A 21,813-nucleotide genomic window follows, 5' to 3' on the forward strand; every position below is an offset into this window, starting at 1 on the left:
CCTCACCTATTTTTTTCTGTTTGAAGTCTGTTCCTATTAAATCAGTTATTGACAGCCTGCTGAGTTCCTTTAAATCACAGTTTTTTCTCAAACTGACCTTGTAAACTTGAGTGATTCACCCCCAGTGCAAAAATTACATATATAGGATAAACTTGTATCAGTTTCATCATATTTTGTGTGCATTATCATTCTACACTGTCTCTGAGTCCACCTGAAATGTGAAGTACTGCTTTAAGCTACTGGAAAACTTCAGGTTAATAGCTGTCTGGCTTACTTCACCTGTGAGGGCTCCTACTGTGGAACCTCTCCCTCTATGAAGGTTTTTATCTAATCTGTCTTAGTAACCTTCCATACTCTGTCTTGGCAGGTTGGTTTTTATTTTTGCTTCGGTTTTGTTTGCAAGTGCAAGAATATTGGCCGGGGGCACCATATGTAGAAGCCGCTACCCAGAAAAGCCTCTGAGTTCCACAGAAATATCTAGGGATGGGTGTCTGTTTTACTGGCAAATTTGAAGGAGATACATTACCAACGATAGCCTAAGCACATCTCCACAATCAGAATTTAATTGAAGTGTGTTACCTATAATAGGTTCAGATATTTGTGTTCTTCAGCATTTTATAAATTCAGAAACAGATGGGCTATGACCAGGAAGCAGTGGAGAACAGACTGGCGTAAAGCAGGTTGGCTCTCTGACAAGTGCAGGTACAGCTGTGGTATGTGTTTTATTCAGCATGCCCACCTACTGTATCAGCAGCCTGCCCCACCAGCAATTCAACTACAACTGACTTAATGAAGAGTAGAAGTAAGCATGAATCCAGACTTTCCATGGATCATAATATCTGAGAACCCAGAAGGATCAACATGACGGAAATCACGCCAAGTAATTTTTTTCCCCTTGTATCTTTATGTACAAGAAATAACAAAAGCATTTGAATTTTGAAGAAGGGGGAAAAGCCCCACAAAATGTAGTCAGTTTGCAGTATGTTCACACATTTCCCTTTTGGTCTTTCTCTCTTTTTTTTTTTTTAATTAAAGGAAGAAAATCTTAGGAAGTAGTAGATGATATCTTAAATCACCACAATTGTGCCAAGGGACATGATGAAGTGCTGGCTAGGAAGGCTTCTGTTAGTAAAATACAATTTATATGGGTCAGTGTTTGAAGGTTTCATGCAAGAAGTGTGCAAAGGGTTTTTGCTCCTGTTTGTGCCAATCCTTGCAAGCCCCATAGGGAAAAACACTGTGGCTGAAGAGGTCGTGGAAAAGAATCCTTGATCTGAACATTCCCATTCCTCAGTTGGGAATGTGGTATTTTCTATTTTATGCATTTAAAAGAGGGGCCTCTCTTTGTCTTTTGACATTCCTCATACATGAATAATCTCCTATTTAGGTTTATTGTACTTCTTTATCTCTGTTTCTATATCTATCTAACATCATATATTCTAACCTGCAGTCACCTACAGTAACCCACAAAGGGAATTTGGAAAAACAACAACCCATAATTATTTTATATGGTGATTGTGTGACTTGAAACATTGAGGTAATTATCAAGTTAAATTCCTATGATCCCTGCAATTTCTATGAAACCTGGAGATGTCAGTACCTGAGTTCTGGCATATCTCTTAAAGTAAAATTATACCACCTCAGCCTGAGGTCGTAATTAAAGATGTAACGAAGCTAAGTGAAAAGGGGCTGTATGATTTAAATTGAAAGCAGAACAAGCCCCATAATTGTAGAGGGTGAAAAATTAAGTGATCTGGCCATAAACTCCAGCCTTCAGGGGCCACATGCAATGGGCAAGGCTCTGTTTGATGCAGCTGGACACAGGCAAAGGGTGTGGTACCAGGAAAGAACCCTAGGAGCACTTGCTTTGGAAAGGGAATGGCTTCTTCCAGGATGCAGTAAGATTTGGGAAAAGCCTAAATGAGAGGGGGATTTATGCATATAGCTCTACTGGGACTTTTGTTTGGGAGGTAAAGCTTTGGTCTCCAAAGTGAGACTGTGGAATGTGTTGGCATAAATTACCTTTATTGGTATCTGGATTTCTCAGAAAAACTTTAAAACCCAGCTGAAAAGGATTTTTGAGAGTTCTGATGGGCAGGAGAAAATGCAACCTCATCTCTATGTCTGTGTGTAGACATATATGTGGACTCGTGCTTACATCTGAAAACCTGGGAGACTGGTGTGGTTTTGAAGAACATTCCACAGCCTTATTTTAAGGGCTCTTCCTTTGTTGTGGCACAGGGGCTGTAGCAGTGGAAGCCATCAGGGTTCAGATGGCAGAGACATACTGGGAGTGCCACTTCAAGACAGCCAAACAAAGAGGAATTCAGTTTCCAGTGCACTTGTGCTGGCTGAGCTGTACATGCCACATATCTTGCTTACATCTTGGACTCTCTAAGGTTTTCTTTTCTCTCCTTCTCTTGTCCAAGCTTCACATTTAACCTTTGAGGCAGTTTTGAATATATCCCTTCGTAATCGTAGTCCAGCAGCACTAACCTCAGGCAGCTCTTTAGTGTTTTTGACTCCCTTCTCACACTGCTTCTCCTCAGGCTTCTGCTGGTCATTCTCATTTCTCTCCTGATGATTTTGTCACTTCTCTTCAATGTAAAACTCAGGGGATCTATGAGACTGCACGCTGCAACTGTGTTTGTGATGTTGGGGCCTCTGCCTGATGCTACACTTCGCTTCATTTACCTTTCTCATTTCATTGCTTTCCCCATGTTCCAGCAGCACTGCCTGCCCCCTGCTACTACTATAGGGCTGACATACTGTCCATCAGCTCCTGTCCCCTCCAGCCTCCACCAAAATATGGTACCTTTCATGTTGGTGACTCCCTCAAACACACTAAATCCTCTGTGTCCTCTAGAATTTTTTCCGTTTGGTTTTAAATGTCCCCTAGCTGTTCTGATGCTGCAAAAACACCTCTGGACCTACCGATCCTTCACAAGCTTTTTAAAACCCTTCTCTGGTATTTCTTCTGTCAGCATTTTTACAGCATTTCAAGACTAGTTGGTGTCACAAAAGTGAAGAATATTTCACAGTGAGAGTAAAATACTACAGTCAGTTCCATACAGGCTTAGTTCTGAGAAGTCACTTAAGTGAAGTGTGATGTTGAAGGAAGGAAAAAGTGATAGCTCAAGGAGATTTGTCCAGAAACAAAAATGTACCTAAGCTGTACCTCAATTTATTTTTTTTTTCAGATGACTGGGGGAAAATAAGCTTTATGTAAACAAACAGGGGAAAAAAAAAAAAAAAAAAAAAGGAAAGAAAAAGTAGTCCTGTCAGCTCCTGAGGTACAGAAATTATCCCATCCAATACTTGCCAGAAGGGACTCTTGTCTCTTTTCTGAAGCTGTTTCCCTTTGCCACCTAGTCCCACAGCCCATCACACTGAATATCTGCCGTGCTAAAAGTATTGTTCCTGAAGAGAGTTCAGGAAAATTGTTCAGGAAAGCTGCTTGATTAAAGGGGTCCAGCATAGCAATAGCACTATTTGAGACCTGCATTATTGTCATAACTACAACAGGGACAAGTCTGCCTTCAGATCTCCACAGGCGTTTGCAGGGAAATCAGGTGGTGAGCTGGGAAATTTGGCTGAGGAGAGCACTCAGGTGCTCTATTGAAGAGAACAAAATAAAATCTTCAGTTAAGAGGAGGTGCTCTTCAGCAGCAGAGCAGACAGGAGCATTTGTTAGGATCAGCACTGCACTCTCTGGGCCTGGCGGCAGTATCTGATCACTGGGGGAAGGCTGCTGGGTGTGTGCTCTCCATCCCACCCCCTAAGGTGGCTGCTCTCTGCATCCCAGCTCTCCAGAAACTGTAGTGAGAGCTGGGAAAACTCAGAGAGCAAGTGCTGCATCTCCTCCATCTCCCCACCCAAGTAAAAAGCTCCATGGTTACTTTGAAGAGCGTTGAAGGGATATGAGAATCTGAAGCTTTAAAGGAAGGTTTAAATAATGCACCATTTCATCAGCTGTCAGGCAGTTGTGGCTCTGAGTGCATCCCTCCTGTGCAGGATCATTCCTCCTCCTGTTGGAGAAGGGGCTGGGCTGCAGGGCTCTGCCCAGGTGAAGCTGAGGCAGGAAGCAGACCTGTTACAAACCATGGCAATCCACGTTCCAGAGTACCTGGTGTCCTGTGCTGAGCTCAGCAGCTGGGCTGCAGAGTGATGCTGCAGGTTATTTCAATTCCTTATGTGAGTAGTAGCTGGGAATATTATACTTAGGGTGGCCTTTTAAGGGCTGTCTCAAGTTCAGAAAAGAAAAAAAAAAAAAGATGCCGACTGATCTTTAGGAAGATTTTGATGCATGCAAGCAGAAGGCACAGGAGCAGAGAAGGTGAAAGTGAAGCCACAATGGGGGAGAATGGCTTTGGTACAAAGAGAGTAAAAGAGATGAGTTCAAATTAAGCAGGGAGGGGTTTTCATGAGGCAGTGTGCTTATAGTGGGGAAGATAACATTTTAGGTTCTGTCATGAACAGAAGAAGGATGTGTATAAACAGCTAAGAAGGAAACTGGAACAGAAGTTATTATTTCCCTATCCTCCTTTTGACTTTGAGTTTTTGAATGGACAGGTTGAAATCAAGAGTCAGGGAAAATTCTTGAGGTGCTCTGCAACATCCTTGCTAGACAGTGCATCCTGCTGCTGGGGAATAACATCCTTTTTGGTAGTGCTGATTCCTGAACGTGAGAGTAATAGCTCTGACTCTATCACAGGCGGTTGTGGAGGGAGATGGATGCCAGGATTCATGGCCAATTCTCTCTTTTTTTGTGTCAATCTACTTTCAAAATAAAGCATATGCCAGTTATTTCTCTTGGAAGGGAAAGAAAGAGAGATGATATGAAACAGAGATAAAATCTAGAGCATGATTAAATGGGAATTTTTCATGTCTTTATTATTGTCTTCTTTCTCTGCCCTCTCATGCTTCTGTCTTGTTCTCTCTAAAGTTATTGCAAGAGGGATGGATGCTGAAGGAGAAGCAGCTGGGTTTGATGCCAAATAGATACTCCAGGTTTTATCTGACACATGGCAAGATGCATTCAGACATTTTTGTTGTGCAGCTGATTATATAAGGCATTTTGTGAGTAGTCCATCCTACAAAGACACTGTGCTACTGTAATTGTCACATCTTCACTGCAATTTTCAATTCAGCTTATGCAGTTTCCTCAGACTTCCAACAATAAATACCTAAAATAGTTGTGAGTAACAAAACTGAGGCTGCAGTGCCTTTGACTTGGCTTTGAAGAAGGTTTTGAGAATGGTAAGCATCTCCACACTCCTTGGGCTCCTGTAAAAGAGCACGGGTGCACTGTGTTAGCACATAGAACTAACTTTGGGAATGTAATGAGTTATGCAAACAACTTCCAAATCTGCCATTACATGAGGCCATGGCAGCTTTACTGACCCCATCTGATGCAGAATCTGTTTGTCTTACTAATTAGACATGGGTACTCACCTGGCTGTCCCTCCTGGCTCTTTACCTGCTCTGCTGTGTCACGTAAATTCATTCCTGCCCCTTCTGAAAGGTTGTGCTCCCCTGCCACTGCAGCAGCAACAGAAACATCACTGCTGGCTGTGACTGGAGCATGGAATGTGTCAAACAGAGCCCCCAGCCTGCTCTGCTGGAGAGCAGCATATTGATTTGTTTCAATGCTTGTGCTCTGGGCTCGTGTGCTTCCGCTTGCCTTTGTGCTTGGGTTTGCCTTTCACCTTCCCAGTGCTGTGCAATGAGTCCCATGGGGCTCTTTGCAGACTGTCACAGCCTTGGTGTCTGCTCTGCTCACAGATACACAGAATAGGAAATGCTCCTCTGCTCTCTTTCTGGTGGCCTTGGCACTGACAGCGCTCCCTGCATGAGGCAGGGCACACCAGGGCATTGGGGCTGGGCTTGCCCCTTGCTGAAGCTTCTCCAGGGATTTTGGCACCCACTGGAGCTGATAACGCTTGCCGTGTGCTGCACAAGAGTTCAGCACAAAGGCTGCAGGTGTAGTCTAGATGTTGAGGATGTCATTTTCCTCCTCTGCTAAAGTGACTTGTATTTTAGAGGTTATTCCTCTGGGCTGCTGTGGCTCCCAACCCTCTCCACTAAATTCAGAGATGTGCTGAAGGTGAAAAATGCACCAAAAGGAAGCAGACACTGAGTTCTGTCACCTGCTATGATCCCAAAAAAGGATCACAGGACCAGAGATGGAAGGAGCTTCAGCAGTGAAATGTATTTAGGGGAGAGGAGCAGCACAAGACTTGGGAGACAGAAGCAGCAAGAAGGAAGTGTGGGAGAGCAGAATGGTGTGGTGGAGCAACCTCCTGAAATCTGTCTCCAGATAAATACAAAAACCTGGGGAAAAGTTAGCTTGGTCAGCAAAGCAGCAAGGCTGCAAGTTATGTAGGCAAATAAACCCATAGCTGCCACGATGGATGGTCTTTGTGGAAAATATCACAAAGCAGGATCTGGTTGATTGCTGGTGTGGGCAGCCTTCCAAACTGCAAGTACATGGTGCATCAGGAGTCAGCTGCATATGCCCCTAAATGTTTTAAAAGCCAGGCTTCCCCCATGGAAACAGTGCTGTTCAAAGTTAGCCTTTCCAAGGTTCAAAGGAAAGCTTATAAGTAACAAGCTGTGATTAATTTTCTGTTTGTTTTGTACACACTCAAGAAAATGCTGGGATGTTTTGTCTGGTTATGAATCATCCTGTGTGTGCACATTCGTCTCTCAAACGCCTGAAATAGGCATTTTGTATTTTGGGACCCACTTCCTCATTAGCAGAGAGAATATGTCAGATCTTACAAGCCTTCTCAGAAACTGGGTACACTTCATCTAAAAAAAACAAAAACAAAACCAAAAAACCCAAAACAAAACCCAAAAACCCAAACAAACAAACAAAAAAACCCAAAAAACCCAAAACAACAAAAAAACCCAAAAAAAAAACAAACAAAAAAAAAAACCCACAAAAACAGTTGAATTCTTGGCCGCCAGTATTCCTATTACTGGGCAGCCATTTGAGAGCTTTTATTCATCTTATGACAGCCAAACCCATTTTATTTCCAACCTTAGATTATTTCTTGCCAGTTAATGGCATGTGAAGAAATGAATGAATTACCAAATATGCCAGATTGCAGAATAAACAGAAGTGGTGTCACTAAACACCGTATCCAGCATTTAGGAAGCAGACCTAAAGTAGATTCAGAAAGAAAAAAAAATCAATGCAGAAGGCCATATAGCTAATTACCAAGTGCAATAAATGACTACCATGAAAAATAGGCCATGTCTGGAATAATCTCTGTCAAATGTAGCTAAAGACTGTCCTCCTTAATCCGTTTAAGAATTGAGAGGGTATTAAAACCTGGAACATGTAAATCAGTTGTGAAAGTTTACAATTCAGTGCACCTCACGGATCTCCAGGTTGATAGGTGTGGAGGGAATTCCAGCATGTCACTTTAGGAAAACTTGAGATAGCCAAGACCAGCTGACGTGGAAAAAACCTCCAGCAGCAAGTCTCAGGCTGTGTTAAAAAGGGTGCTGTGTTTCACAAGAAAGCATTCTGGTGATGGGGGTGCCTTGACATGATCTCTCCAAAAGGTGCAGGAGGTGAGATCAGCATCTGTCTCAATCCTTTGGGCTTGACAGGAGTGAAACATATGCTGCCTGGCAGGTGAGCCCACATTTAATCTACGTAGCACTTTCTTTTAATGCCTATGGTCCTGGCAAGGGCTGCCTGGCAGTAGGGTGGCTTTTACTGAGCATAACAGGATTTTTGTTCCCAGACACATGGTTTAGCTACAGAACAATTAGTGGGTTTAGTATTGCAGAGATTGTGAGAACTGCTGAAAGTCTGAAGGGTTGGGTGTTGAAACATTTGGAAATTAGTCCAGCGTGATGGTCTTCAAGTGCTCTCATTCATGGTGGTCTTGTTTCACAGGAACCAGGGTTGCTGCAGAGGATCCAGGAGTGTGAGAAAAATTTGAAATGGCATTTTTTCCGCAGTGATCACCACAGAAAACCCTTCTGCACATACCTTCAGCATACCTTTACCCCCATACCTTCACAGTTATTTGTCAATAATGAGCAGATTTGCATGATCCTATTCTTGAGCAGAGGAATGTGTTAACACACTCCCACATCCACCTCCCCCAAAATACACCAAGTCTTCAAAAACAGGGAAACTTAAATAAATGAATGAAGAGTAAAACATCATCTATTTGAGGTAGTCAGATTCATAGATTACTTAGCTTCTCTGCTGCTGAGCTGACTTCTCAATTGTAAGGCAAAATCTCCTAATTTCTCATCCAGTATCATGATGATATTTATTATCATTTACTTTTGTGACTGTTTGTTCGTGTTTGTCTCTTACAGGAGATGCAAAGAGCTTTCTTTACTCCAGCTTTTCTTCAGAATGAAGCTTTTCTTTGCACTTTGTTATTTTAGATTCCTTCAGATTCTTAATAAATTTCAGCTCCATCAGCTTTTCAAGCCATCAGAAATTTTAGCACAAGTAAGTATATCCAGTGCATATTGGGTCATTTGGAAACAAGGTTAGTAATTAATGTATCTAATTTGGGAAGCAATGCAAAAAATCTGAGTATTTGTTGCTAGAATAACTCAGCTCTTTGCATGTTTGGCTGCAAATGGACATGATCCTGCCTTTCAAAGGATTCAGCATGGATATAAAGTTCCACTTGCATGGATGATACAGGAGGATCGGGCATATAAACTGTGCACAAAATAAAATGAACTCAGTATGCTGCAGGTACAAAGATATTAATAACTGTTAGTCTGTCATAGTGCAAGATTGGCTTAGGATACAAAAATATGCATTCTGTTATATATTTTTTTTTACCAGAATCCTAGTAAATACAAAAGATATTCTCACAAATAATGTAGTGTGTGTGACTTACCTCAGTTGTCCTCATTAGCTGGATGCCCTTAAAATGTGTGTGTTAGGAAATGATGCAGAGGTTTATTCATCAAAGTATTGCTTCATTCTCATACATGCACAGCTCAGCTGGGTTGCAATTAATAGCTAGGAAGGCAATGCCAAATTGGACTTTAGATAGAATCCTGGGCTATGAGTAACTATAATAAGGTTACACATTAAATTACCTTAGAGATCAAAACTCATAAGCCAGAACTAATAATTGCCAGTCACAAGACAACAATTTGTTATTTCAGATGAGCCACCTTTGAAGGGCTTTGAAGGGAGCACAGAAAAAGGAGTTCATGTGCAGTTTTAGCAGATATTACGCAGGAATAAGATAGTGGACAGCCCAGATTGCAACTGTGAAATACAGATGAAGCAAACTTGCAAATAGAAGGAAATGGGATCCTATGGAACACTGCCAAACAAAACTAAGGAAAAAGAAAATAGACATCTAATCTGGTAAAATGTAGAGCACAGACTAGAGAATAAACTAGAAACACTCCTAAATTAATAAAAGAGAGGTAGAGTCCAGCAGTAAATTGAAATGCAGTTGGTTGAAAAGCACATATTAATGCTCTCCTTCCCTCCAACACTGCTTTCTCTGCCTGGAGTAGCACTCCGCAGAGATTTTGTTTCCCACTGCCATGATTGCTCATTTTTTTCAGCAGAGGTAATGAGATCGAGGCAGGGATAGCCTCCTTTCATTCTCTTATTCCATTTCATTTCTCTCCTTCAATTTGCACCACAGCAATGGCAGCAAAAGCATCAAGGAGACGAGCTGTGAACAGTTCATGGGCAGCAGTGAGGAGATGCTCTGCAGAGGGTCCTAGGTGGAGATTCAGCTGGGGCTGGGACACATTTCTGTCCTGTCCCCCCCACTCTGAGCTGGGTGTCTCCATCTCCATATGACTTTGTGTGGTCCTGCCTGGGACCCAAGAGAAACTGAGTCAGCAGATGGAGAAGGCAGCCATGAGGCTTTTTGGATGCTTGGCTGTGTTGGTTCATCCACCACCCAGAAGCAGTGCTGCCAGGAAGGCTTCGTTAGCAATAACCACCCCAAAATAATCACACTCTAGGTGATTATTTTTTGTGATGAAGTGCCAGGACTCATCCAGGTGCTTACAGTCAGCACTCAAAATGGAGACTCTGCTCCTTTGCTGCTGCTCAGGTATCACCTGGAAGGCACAGAACAGGAGCAAATGCTAAGGAAGGTGTGTGCCCTGCAGTGCACTTGTGCAACCAGAAGCCAAAATTAGCAGGGGGACCATCTAATTGTATTTGTTCTGCTTGCACATAGATACCCCCCCTGCTAATTTCAGCTTCTGCTTGCAAAAGTGCTCTGCAGTGCTCACTCCCCCGCCCTTCCTCCTGCTCTCCCCGTGGTTTGGGTTTTTTTATCCTTCACTCAGATGTGATTTCTCTACATTTCCAGCTCTATTTTCTCAGTCTTTTCATCAATATTTAATATGGGAGTGGAACAGTGGGCAGTTAGTTTCTTTTTCTTCTCCTTTTTTTCCCTCTGAAAGTGCTGGTGCTCGGCTCTGGCTGCAGGAGCTCCTGGCTCCTGGGAGCACTCGCTCTCTTTGCCTGCATTAAGGAGCCAAAGCCTAACCTGAGCCTGCCAGAGGGGGTTTAAAAAAGGCAATAATGACTAATTGACCCCTTTAATGAGCTTAGGAGTTATAAAGTAGATAATTGCAGTGCATATGACATATTTTATCTAGGTTTTCAGAAAATCTCTGATAAGGATCTACATGACAGGCTGCTTCTGAAGATGAACCTAAGAGGGGCTGAGAAGGACGTGGCATAGAAATACAAGAAAGAAAATGAATTCTCTGTGCTGAGGGTTTCCCCCAAAAGGGAAGAGTTAAGTGTGATTAATACCTGGTTTCATAGTTTGATTTTACACAAATTGCCTAGCAAGAAAGGCCCACCATAATGTGCTGTATGTGCTGATGATACTAAATTATGATGCATACTGAGCCCAAAGTGAGTGGCAAGAAACATTCATCGTGCCTTAGATCAGTTCAGTAATTGAGCTGACACATGGCAAATTAAATTTATTACTGAGGAATGTGAAATAATGCACATTGTTCTTGATATAGGGATGACAAACATAAAGACCCTCTAGAATATTTTACAAAATAATCTTTACTAGATGATGGCTGTCCTGGGCAATGTACACAAGGAGAGAGAAAGACTGGAAAAGCTGAAAACAGAAAGGACTGGCTTTGGCATTTAATTTTCTCTCTGTTACAGTGTATTTCTCCTGCCCATTCATTGCTTGTTTTTCCAGCTTGACCCAAAGCTCCTCAGTTTCTCAGGTTTCCTGAAATCCCCTCTCCATACCTCATGGGTTTGTTAGGATGAAAACCAAAGAAGTGAGCTGGATGCATGAAGAAAACTCCCTCAGTCTTGGAGCTTAAAAAGTGCAGCAACTGAATTTTAAAATGTGCTGGGGCAGCCACCCTGGTGACACCATCCATTTTATCCTGTCATTGGTGCAGTAAAGGGAAATGAAATAGATGTTTCCTAGGACAGTGTAGCAAGACTCAAGTGAAATGGCTGATGTGCGTTTATCTGGATTTTCACAGTGGATTTAAAACACTTTATGGCTAAGGTTTGAGGCATACAGCTGGATCTGGAAGATCTGATGAGCTAATTACTTAATCCACATCTAACAGCCCAGGGCAGTGTCTGTGATTTGTTTTGGTCTTCCAGAGTTAACCCCAGCACTTCTCATTATCCTCCTGTGGGGCTGCTGTGACTCCCAACATTTTATTTTCACCTTACAGTTGTGTATCTTGGAATTCGCTGGCTTAAATCAAGCTGGACTCTGCTTTTCTGCTTCAGCTTCTCAGTTTCCAGCTCATTTTGCCAGGTGTGGCAGGATCTTTCCTGCTGAGAATTAGAAGCTGGTGCTTGGGAGAAGGCCGTGGGAGTGTGGGATGGAAGGAAGAGCAGGGGTAAGGGCTTTCAGGCACAAAGAGCCACCAGAAAAACACTCAGACATTTGTAGGAGAGGCGGCCAAGCAGATAAGCAGGGCTGCCAAGTGACAGAGCAGAAAGAGAAAAATGAGATTTTTTTGGTTTGGGTTTTTTTTAAGGAAGGGCTAAGTTGGGATATTTGCTAGAAGCCTGGAGTGCTGAAATTCATAACAGCTGAGGGCGTGCCACAGGAGCAGGTCACAGGAGCCCAGCTGACCACAGGGTACCTCTGGAGCTTTGCTGACACCTTAATTACAATTAGAACTATGCAACTCATTCAAATTAACATCACATTAAAATTAGTTGTTTCAGTTGCTGCTGGTGGGTGCTGTGGTGTTGTTATTTTTGTGGTGTGTGCTTCTCCTCCTGTTTTACAGCCATCAGGGTGGTTTGAGTTCCAGCTCCCAGTGTTATGCTGATGACACATCTATGTGGTTTTGCTTTTTGTTTTTTTTTTCTCTTGACTACTCAAAGCCATTTAATCTCTTTGAATTTACTTTGGATGTCAACATTTTGAAATGTCTCCATGAAAATCTGTCACTATCCTCCTAATGTTTTACTTCATTTCTTTTGCCATCTGAGCCGTGCTTCTTGAAGGCAAGGAATTGCCCCTTTTTCAGGATCGTGTTACACTTTCTGTTTACCAAGTCATCTTTTTATTACTTGGAAACATCTCACAAACCAAATACACAAAGAGAAAGAAATTTAAAAGCTTACCTTTGTCGCACATTTTACTTTCCTCTGGATTTACCCCCAGCAGAATTCAATTGCAAACAAAGCAGCCTTTGATTCAACTCTTAAAATATATCTTATGAATAATGGGTTTCTAGCTCAACAGCATAGGCCAGATCCAATCCTTCTTTTGCAATTTTCAGTGCAATTTGCTTATGATTTAATTTTAAATTGGACCTCTCCTGAACTTAGGAGGCTGATTTAAGATAAAAGCCTATTTTTCTGAATATCTGAACACTCTTGGTGTCTCAATATTTGAGCAGTCTCCTTGAGATTCTTGAATAATTTGGCTTCCAAAGTTTTAAGTCACAAAATTTTTTGGTTATAAAATTTTAATTGGAAGTTATCATTGGTGTGAAAAAAATTGATAGCCTTTTTTTATGAAGAAGAATCTTGTCTACTGTTCTGTTTAAAATTGTTTGAATGAAAGATTTTTTTTAAGTGAAAGGAAATGTGGGGATAGGAAATTTAAAAAGAGAGTGGGTCCATTATCACTGGAAATAATATCCTAAAGTGATGAGGTATAGCATTTTTTAAGAGGGATGATATATGAACTAGCAGTTGGGAATTGATGGATTTACCTCTCACATCCAGCTCTACAAAGCCTCTGTCACAAGTCCCTTGGAGTAACTGTAGTTCTGTACTAGGAATAGGAATTTTTTGGAGGAAGAAGTCTTTAAATTAAGTTTTAGATATTGTTACCTGCTGATACTTGCTTAGATCTGTTGTGGTAATCCACCCTCAGAATTCTGGTCAAGGTACCACCTACCACCTAATTTCCATTTTCTAAGAACTCTAACAAATCAGAAATCAGACTTTTTATCCTGTACCACTCCACCGAATTGGTCTGTTTGACCTATTGTAGGTTATCATGTGGAAAGTGCCTTGTTATTTAGTAGATAAGATGTCCCCTGCTTTTTGAAAAAGAAGGAATGTTTGTATGTAATGCCCTGTGCTTCCCCATGCCATTTGATAATATTGATCACAGAAGCTTCTCTCTTGCCTCCAGGAAGCTTGAGGGGTAAACAGAAACACCCTTAAATGACTTAGACCCTTCATCTCAGATTAAAGCCAAAAAATTTGACTGGGGCAAATGGTTTTCCATGTCAGCAACCATCCCTTGAGAGCCTCTTCAAGGGTTATTCCTCTTCTCCCTTTATAAAGCATCTATTCAATTCCACTGAAAATTGGTGCATATTTATCCAGGTAATTTTAAAAGAAATCTTTTATAGGCAATGACTTTTTCTCATGGGTTCAGCATTTAAAATCCTGTCCTTTTTCTTATTACCCATTTTTTTGCGTTAATGAGGAAATAAGCTTTCAGAATCCATTCCTGCTGCCATGATGCAGAAAAAACCCTTCAGACAAAATCTCCTGAATCTACCTCTGTAATCTCCTATCCTCCTCAGTTATATTCCTCCACTGGATCTCCTCTGTGCCCCACAGGGTGTGTGATCATGGTATGGCAGTGGTTTATGGTTATGTCCACCAGTGGTTGTGAGATCCTGCTTGTCTTCTCTTACCATCTCTCACCCTGTGAAATGCTCCTTCTGAATGGGTAAACTGCAAGGCCACTACCTTTTTCTTATATAAACCACCATTTTATTTTTTTCTCCTTTTTTTGGTGGTTTTGTTTTGTTTTGTTTTGTTTTTTTGGTTTTTTTTTTTTTTGGTTGCTGTGTTTTGCTTCTTTTGGTTTTATTTTTGTGTTTTGGTTTTTGGGTTTTTTTTTTTTTTTTTTTTTTTTTTTTCTGCAATGCCCATGGGAAATCTATTTAAGTACTGGCACTATCTTTCATAAAGCAAACATTGCCATCAGTTTCACCACAGCTCGGACTGGGCTGTAAGTTTGCTCACTCAGTATCTACCTGAATTTCAAAAATATGTCTAATTGGTTAAAAGTCAATGGGACCTGCTTTTCCGATTTACCCCAGCGCTTTTGAAAATTCTTCTTCATGAGGGATGAAATCAGAAGCCAAACCTGCCTGCCACAAGTAACCACTTTGCCTCTCCTTGCTACCTCCTCCTTCATAACTTGGATTCCTATTGAGTCACAATTTAATGTATTCACTCCTGAGGTCTGCAGGACAGGCCTGCAGTCTCTGATCCCACAATCTCTGATCCCACAATCTCTGATGGGTCTTTTGCTCTTCCTCCTCCTCCTCCCCCATCCCAGCCAAAGGACAGCAGTTGCCTCGCAGTCCTCCAGAGTTTTTGCTTAAAAAATGACCCTGTCCCTGTGCCTCCTGCAGACTGCTTGTTTGCATCAAGGTGAACATTTAAATGTCACCTAAACATAAAAATAGGTAGGAGGCACGTTAAAGAAACTTCATCTCCACTTCACATCAACACCACTAAACACATTGTTACAAGAGCGACTAAATCTGTCTAATAATATCATCAGTGGCAACTGGTCAGTTAAAATGTTTTTTAATTGTGACTTGAATGTGTTTATCAACCTCTTTTTGTGACATTAAAAAGACAGCAAGAGAAACACATGGAGACATTGTCCTCGAGGGAAAGGATTAATCATCAGTGAGTGAGCAGGCCTAAGCAGATGGTCAGCTATGCTTTCCTGAAGTCATTTCTTCTATCCACCATTCAGTGTCACTGCCAGAAATGAGAAGAAGTGTTATCTTGACATTGAACATCTTTATAATAAAATCACTAATTGGCATCTAATACCAAAGGCTTTATAGCTGCAAAACTGCAGCAGAGGTAGCGAAGTGGTTGACAGGGTTTCATTTTAACAAATGCTATTTTCCAAATCCTTCCCTAGTGCTGGCCACACTGTGCTGTCACTGGGAGACCTCTCTGCTGTAGTGGTGTGTTTGTGTTAGCTCAGCTCCAAGCACAGCAGCCAGGAGTGTTTTACCAGCACAGCAGATAAACGTGATGCTGCCATTGTGCTGCTGTTTTTCATGTATTTCATGTAAGGCTAATATTTTGCAGGAGATGTTCTTTAGGATTTAGTTCTCAGATTTTTTTTTTCCTGTCTTTTTGGCAACCAGAAAGCGTCTGTCATAATAAATTATCGCTTTTGGCCTCAGAAATATATTTTTATGAAAGCTGAAAATGTGTCAGCATTGGACATCCGTGAAATTCTCATGGTTTGTTAAGGATTTCTTTTTCTTTTATGCTTCTCATTTTAGCCAAGAGCATTTAGAGAAAACATTTCTCTCCTTAATAAACCATCCACTTTTTTTTAAGGTACAATCAGTTCTGGGGTGGAAAGAGTTACACATTACAGCAGTTATGTGACTATAGCTGCTGGTTTTAATATAATTTGAACACATGGGTCTTGTTTCCTTCACCCATTTTTTCATTTAGCAAATCTTTCATCGCATGAACAGTGAGATTCTGGCTGGTGCACAGCAAAGGCAGTCTGGAGTCATTTGGACACTCTGGGCAGTGTTTTGGTGTGGTTGAGGCCATGCTGTGACTCTCTTGAGAGGACCTTTAGTGGTGCCTGACCCCAAGGCATCCAGCACGACGCTGCTGTGCTGTGAACTGGGCCTGATCCCAAGTCCATTTCAAGTAGCAGAAGGAATCTTGTAGGCAGTAACAGGCTCTCCAACCAGGATTTTGATTCTTCCACAGTGAAATTTGAGATTTGCAGAGAGGGTTAATGCCTGGAAAATCATATAAATATGTTATGTCATAATATTATATCTCCCAAAATATTGGTAAAGGGTGTTTTTCCCAGAGATTAGAGCATTAGTGAAAAAATAATGATTAACCTTTAAAATCAGATTGGCATTTCTTTTTTCTCCAAATGTAGAATTAATACGCATTTTTTAATCATTAGTGTAATTTTCAGGATGATACTTTTGTTCTTTTGGCTGTTGAACTGTTACGGCTGCTAGTAACCCTTCAAATTGTTTGCTTCATTCAAGCATTCTTTTTTGAATAATTCATTAGGCATTATTATCCAAGCGTGGAACACCTCATTTAGCACTGGTGATCTTTTCCTTATGTGTAGCTGACAGGCAATCAAAGTTTTTATCAGTGCAGAAAATTTGCAATTCAGAAATGTAGTTGCAGCAATTAGTAGCTATCAGGTAGCATAGGAAGGACAGCTTCATAAAAAGAGAGAGTTGAATGAGCTCAACTGATGTTAGCACAAAAGTAATGGATAAAACTAACCAGCTGTTTCTAAATTTACCAAATGGAACATTCCTTTTCCTCAGAATAGAGGATTTAATTAACTTTGTGTTGTGTGTGGCTTCACGAAAGGAGAAGTGAATAGGTGGCAGAATGTCCCTCTTTGCCCTTCACTTCATTTTGTAACTGTATTGAGGCGTCCTGGGGATGTTCAGCTCCCTCCTCACTGCAGGACAAACCTCCAGGTCCCTCACTGCTCACCTCAGGCCCACTGCAGAGCAATAAGGTTTTTTTTTAATGTATGGCAATTTTTTTTCTCTCTCTCACTGGTGCACAGGTATTGATGATTTATGCTGCTGCAAGAGGCTTGCTGAAGTTTGGGCAGCAGAGGTGTTTTGTTGAGCACTCCCAGTGAACTCCCAGCGAGGCTCCTGCAGTGACCCTCAGTGGCAGAACACAGGTAAATAGTTCTAGGAATAAGTTCTAGAAATAAGTACTTCTAGGAAACAAGGTGGGAGGAGAGGAGGTGGAAGCAGGAGGAAAAAATGAACTCTTAATTTCATATTTTACCAGTTATTCTGGTTCATTCCCAGCTTGCAGGTCAGGTGAGGTTTATGCAGGACTCTCATTCTGGAAAGCTGAAAGAGAAGAAGAAAGCCTTTGCAGTGCTCACTGGAGAGTCCTGGAGGAGACCTGGGCATTGGTCCTCTTCCTGGGATGATTTATCTGCCTTGTGATGGGTTTCTTTCAGGATTTAACTTCAAAGACACTGGGTCTGCTAAGGGGACATTCTGTTAATTGCTCTGATTGGCTTGTGGCCGAATAACTCCATCAACTCCTCCCATCATTTTAGGAAGTAAGATTGCTCCCTGACCTCCCTGATGGTTCTTATTTGAAGGAGAAGTTTCCTGGCGCTGGATCCCAGGCACATTCTGCCTCAAACAGCTCAGCTGCCCAGCCAGAGGGACAGGCAGGAGAGGAAAGCCCTTTCCCTGGGCTCTGCCTGCACGCCTGGCCACAGGGCAGGGAGCAGCAAGGCTGGATCCCCCACTCCCACCAAGCACTGGAGACAGAGGCTGCTGTGGGCATTTTTGGGAGCCAGATCTGCTGGAAGCAGCCACGGCAAAGCTTGTGGCTCCACTCCTGTCCTGTCTCCTGGCTTTTCACTGGTGAAGCTCCAACAGTGCTCTCTTGCTCTTTAACATGTGTCCTTCAGAGTCCAAGAGGGAGGAGGATGCCCAAAGAACAGCTCAGCTGATTCAGGAACAAGAAGTTATGTGGAGCAAGGCACTACATCAGCTACTTACATGCCATGGTGATGGAGACTGCAAAAACTGGTGGCAAACACAGAAAATTCATTGCAAGGTAATTTAGAGGAATTTAACAGCTCTTCTCTGTGTGCTTATTGTGGGTCCACAGGATTTGAATAATGTTTTCAAGCACCGGTATTGAGCCACACACGGGGGCTGTAACATTATTTTATCCACTGTGCTATCTGCTTCCTTTCAGTGAGATGAAGCCATGGCATGTTTCACATCCTGTTTCTCCCCCTGACAGCAGCCACAGGGCTCAGGAAGCAGCTCGGAGCAGCGTGGGCCATCCACAGCAAACGCTCCCATCTGGGGAGGCACTTGGGAAGCTGCAGAGGAGGCAGGTGTGCAGCTGCCAGCCCCCATTCCCCACGGGGAAAACTCTGCATTCCCAGCAAAAGGAACCTCCTGGCGTGCTCCCCCGTCTCGGGGGTCTGCCTGGCCTTTTGCTGACAGCATAATTTCCTCAGGAGCTCCAGAGGCTGACATCTCTGCTCGTGACCCTTTTTTTCTGAGCAATGTTAATATCTGCTGCAGGTCTGGCAGGTGCAACGTCCCCTCATTGTGTCTGCGTGGCCAGCCCTGATTCAAGCACCCCTGCAACATCTGAATTTCTACCTGGGCAGTGCACAGACCTCCTCTTCTCCTGGAAAGAGTGCACTGCTCACTCAGAAGCCCTTGGCCCATGATCTCCAGGCGAGAAGAAACGTGGAGTTGGGAAATTGGCCCGAGCCATCCTTGGGGGAGCTCATCAGCACGCCCCGTGGAGCTGAACAACATTTGCCAGTCTGAATTATGGCTGGTGTCACAGGCACAACCAAAGCTCTTTTGTGAGACGTTTTACCTCGAAAAGCCAAAAATAGTTGATATGAACTTGACTGAAGTGGCCATCTGAGGTGGTGAAAAGCAGCACAGTGGGAATCCACGGTGGCCAGACACGGTGCCAGGCAGAGGGTGAGTCTGGGCTGGTGAGCTGCTATGGCAGGGAGCTTCCCAGCCCTTGGAAGCCAGTGAAGCATGCCTAACCTGGCACTGATTACTCATCCCTGGCACTTGTTACTCTGCCCCAGTTCATTTCTCAGAATTAAATAAGATTTTGAGAACATGCTTGATTCGTAATATAGAAACAAACATATGATCTGCCTCTGATCTCTACCCCAACTAGCCACTTAATTAAGTTGGAATTTTAAGCATAAATAGTGTATGAAAATAACAGCTAGTCAACACTAGATTTGTGTCCCAGCTGTATCTCTCTACCAGCAAATGCTGAGAGGCTTCTGAAATCCCACATTTTTCTTGGTGTCAAAATACATGTGTATTGATTTTAATGTTGGGAGAAGCTTAAGAATTTTAGGGAAGATAAATGAAGAAAGCTCAGAATTTAAAATCCTGAGATTATTTTTCTCCCCAAGACTTAAAATTGTCATAATTTCTGATTTAACAAGCCAGTACAGGTAATTTGGATTGTGAACTAACAGGTGCTTTTAAGACTGAAAGGAATCATCTTCTGCACACCCTGGCTTTGCTAGAGAGTGAAATTAGACCCTAAGTACAGCTCCTAATGTTTCTCCTTTCTTTCTTTTTTTTTGGATTTGTTATTTTTGAAGGGGGTGTTGTTTTTAATGGAACCTACTTGATGTTGTAACAAAATCAGGCTTCAGTAGTGTGAAGGGTGAATGAGAACCTTCATCTGTGTATCCCTCCCATCCTTCTCTTCCAGCTCTGTTTCTGTTGCTGTCCAAATTCCCAGCTTAGGCACAAATCCTCCAATGACATTTTTCAGAGCCCTGTAGGGCTGGTTCCAGTTCTGCATAGCTGATGCAATCCAATATGTTGGATTGAGTCATTCCTTGTGTTTAAGCTCAGGTTAAACAGCCTTTTGGACAGTGACAGTCACAGAGCCCAACAGCCTCGTGCCCTCACTGAGACATGGGGTTAGAAATTAACTTGGGGTAACTACTGCTGCTCCAAATCCTACAGGGAAAAGGTTACAAGGGTTTTGAGGCCTCTTGCAAGCTGTGTAGTCCTAAATCCATAGCCCAGAAGTATGAAGCCCCTACTGCAAGGTGCTGATAGATGGCATTTGGCTGGTTTTTTTTTCTGAAAATCCCCTTTGCTTCCTCCTTCTCCAGCAGAGGAAGTGGCTGAGCATAAGCACTTATTCAACGCATCTCTCCTTATTGTTGTTATTATTTTGGCAGAGGCTGGTCTGTATTCACTCCCACCTGGGTGTGGAGATGCCAGCAGGATGATTTGTCCTCTGAAACGGAACCAAACCCTCTGATAAATACTCGAGTTATGGGGAAGGACTCCCCTGGCCAGTCAAAAGTTTTAGAGAAGCTTGACTCAGATGAAACTATTGGCCAAGGAGGTCAAATTTCCCTAATGAATTTCTCTCCCGAGCTTTTCTGATAATTTAGAAGAGGTGCTGAGGTTGTGATTGAGCCAGGAGAGCAAAATCCCCCAGTGACTGTTTCCCCAAAACTGCTGTGGAACCATTCCCACACCCAAGACATGCCGTTCCATCTGCTCTCATGGCTTTTTCCAAGGGCGGTTTCTTTCTTCTCTAATTATTTTTTCACAAATCAAATGAAGTCATTACACAGTCACAGAGCATTAATCACCTTATGTAACTTCCTAGTAGTGACACACAAAAATATAAGTAATAAAAATAATAAGGGATGATGATGCATATGTGGAAGGAACTGCAAGGCAAAGAAATTGCTCTGGATGTGTCACCACTTTCTCAGGTGTATCGCAGAAGTTTAAGGAAAGTCATCTCACCCTGAGGTTGTCTAAAACACCTGAGATGTAATCCATCTATAATCCAGCAGAAAAGCCATTTAGGTATTGTTAGGAATTAATCACTTTGCAGGTATAGATATTTGAGAGGAAACTGAAACACTAAAGACAAGGAAATCTATTTTAAAAAGAAATATAAAAACAATCATGAGGGCTCAGAGGAAGGCACATCCCAGCACCTTGTCTCCAGCAGTGGCCACAGCCTGTGCCTGGGGTAGGGTGGGAGCAAGGATCTATGATAGAGTCTCATGCAATTTGTCTGTTTTAGTGCCCTCAGTAAATTTCTTCCAAGAGCTTGTCCAGTCCCCCCTTTCCAAATCCACCTCATCTGCTGGCAAGGAGAGGGTTGAGGAGCAGATTACAAGATTCTGCATCTTGCTTCCTTTCAGAAAAAAATCACAACACTCCTGGAGACCCACTGTGGTCAGCTGTCTCGAGATTTTTTCAGTAATTTCTGAATGAAAAACTCTTTTGAACTGCTTTGATAAAATGCCTCTTAAATGATAGGAGATATTTCAGAAAATCCCATCATGTTCCTATTGCTCATTTCATTTCAGCATTGATGTATCACCAAATATATATCTTTAGGTTTTACCCTTATCTCGGTGGATACCAGCCATGGCAGTAGCTCAAAAGATGTTGGTAGCATTATGATAAAACTCAGATTACAAGGTGATCTATATGTGTTTTAAATTACCTCATCCTATCCCTTTTGGAATTGCCTGGCATTTGTATACACACACACACACACACACACATATATATCTGTGGTATACACAGATACCACATTTTCACAAGTATGCAAAGAAGAAAAAGAAAAGAAAAAAAAGGCATTGTTTCAGTTCTGTAATCTGAATTCCTTCAGGGGTTTTAGTGTTATGTGTTGTCCCTGTAGTGAGGGACTCAACACAAAGTTCAGATTTGGAGCTGAATTTCCACCTGTCTTTGATTGTTATGATCCAT

The 21,813-nt window shown here is 42.2% G+C and overlaps 1 long non-coding RNA gene across 9 annotated transcripts in view; it reads left to right on the forward strand.

The window, feature by feature from the left end:
* The window catches only part of LOC135303815 (uncharacterized), a 90,421-nt gene that overhangs the window by 46,560 nt on the left and 22,048 nt on the right, over positions 1 to 21,813 (forward strand). For 4 of the 9 annotated variants that reach the window (XR_010365194.1, XR_010365199.1, XR_010365193.1 and 1 more), the window contains exons 5-8: positions 8,350 to 8,488; positions 17,076 to 17,198; positions 17,332 to 18,103; positions 18,586 to 19,002. This is a non-coding gene — a long non-coding RNA (uncharacterized LOC135303815). The other 5 variants (XR_010365196.1, XR_010365195.1, XR_010365197.1 and 2 more) reach the window with 5 other exon arrangements.

The sequence above is a fragment of the Passer domesticus genome, chromosome 6 (genome assembly GCF_036417665.1).
Source record: "Passer domesticus isolate bPasDom1 chromosome 6, bPasDom1.hap1, whole genome shotgun sequence".
Taxonomy (NCBI): domain Eukaryota; kingdom Metazoa; phylum Chordata; class Aves; order Passeriformes; family Passeridae; genus Passer; species Passer domesticus.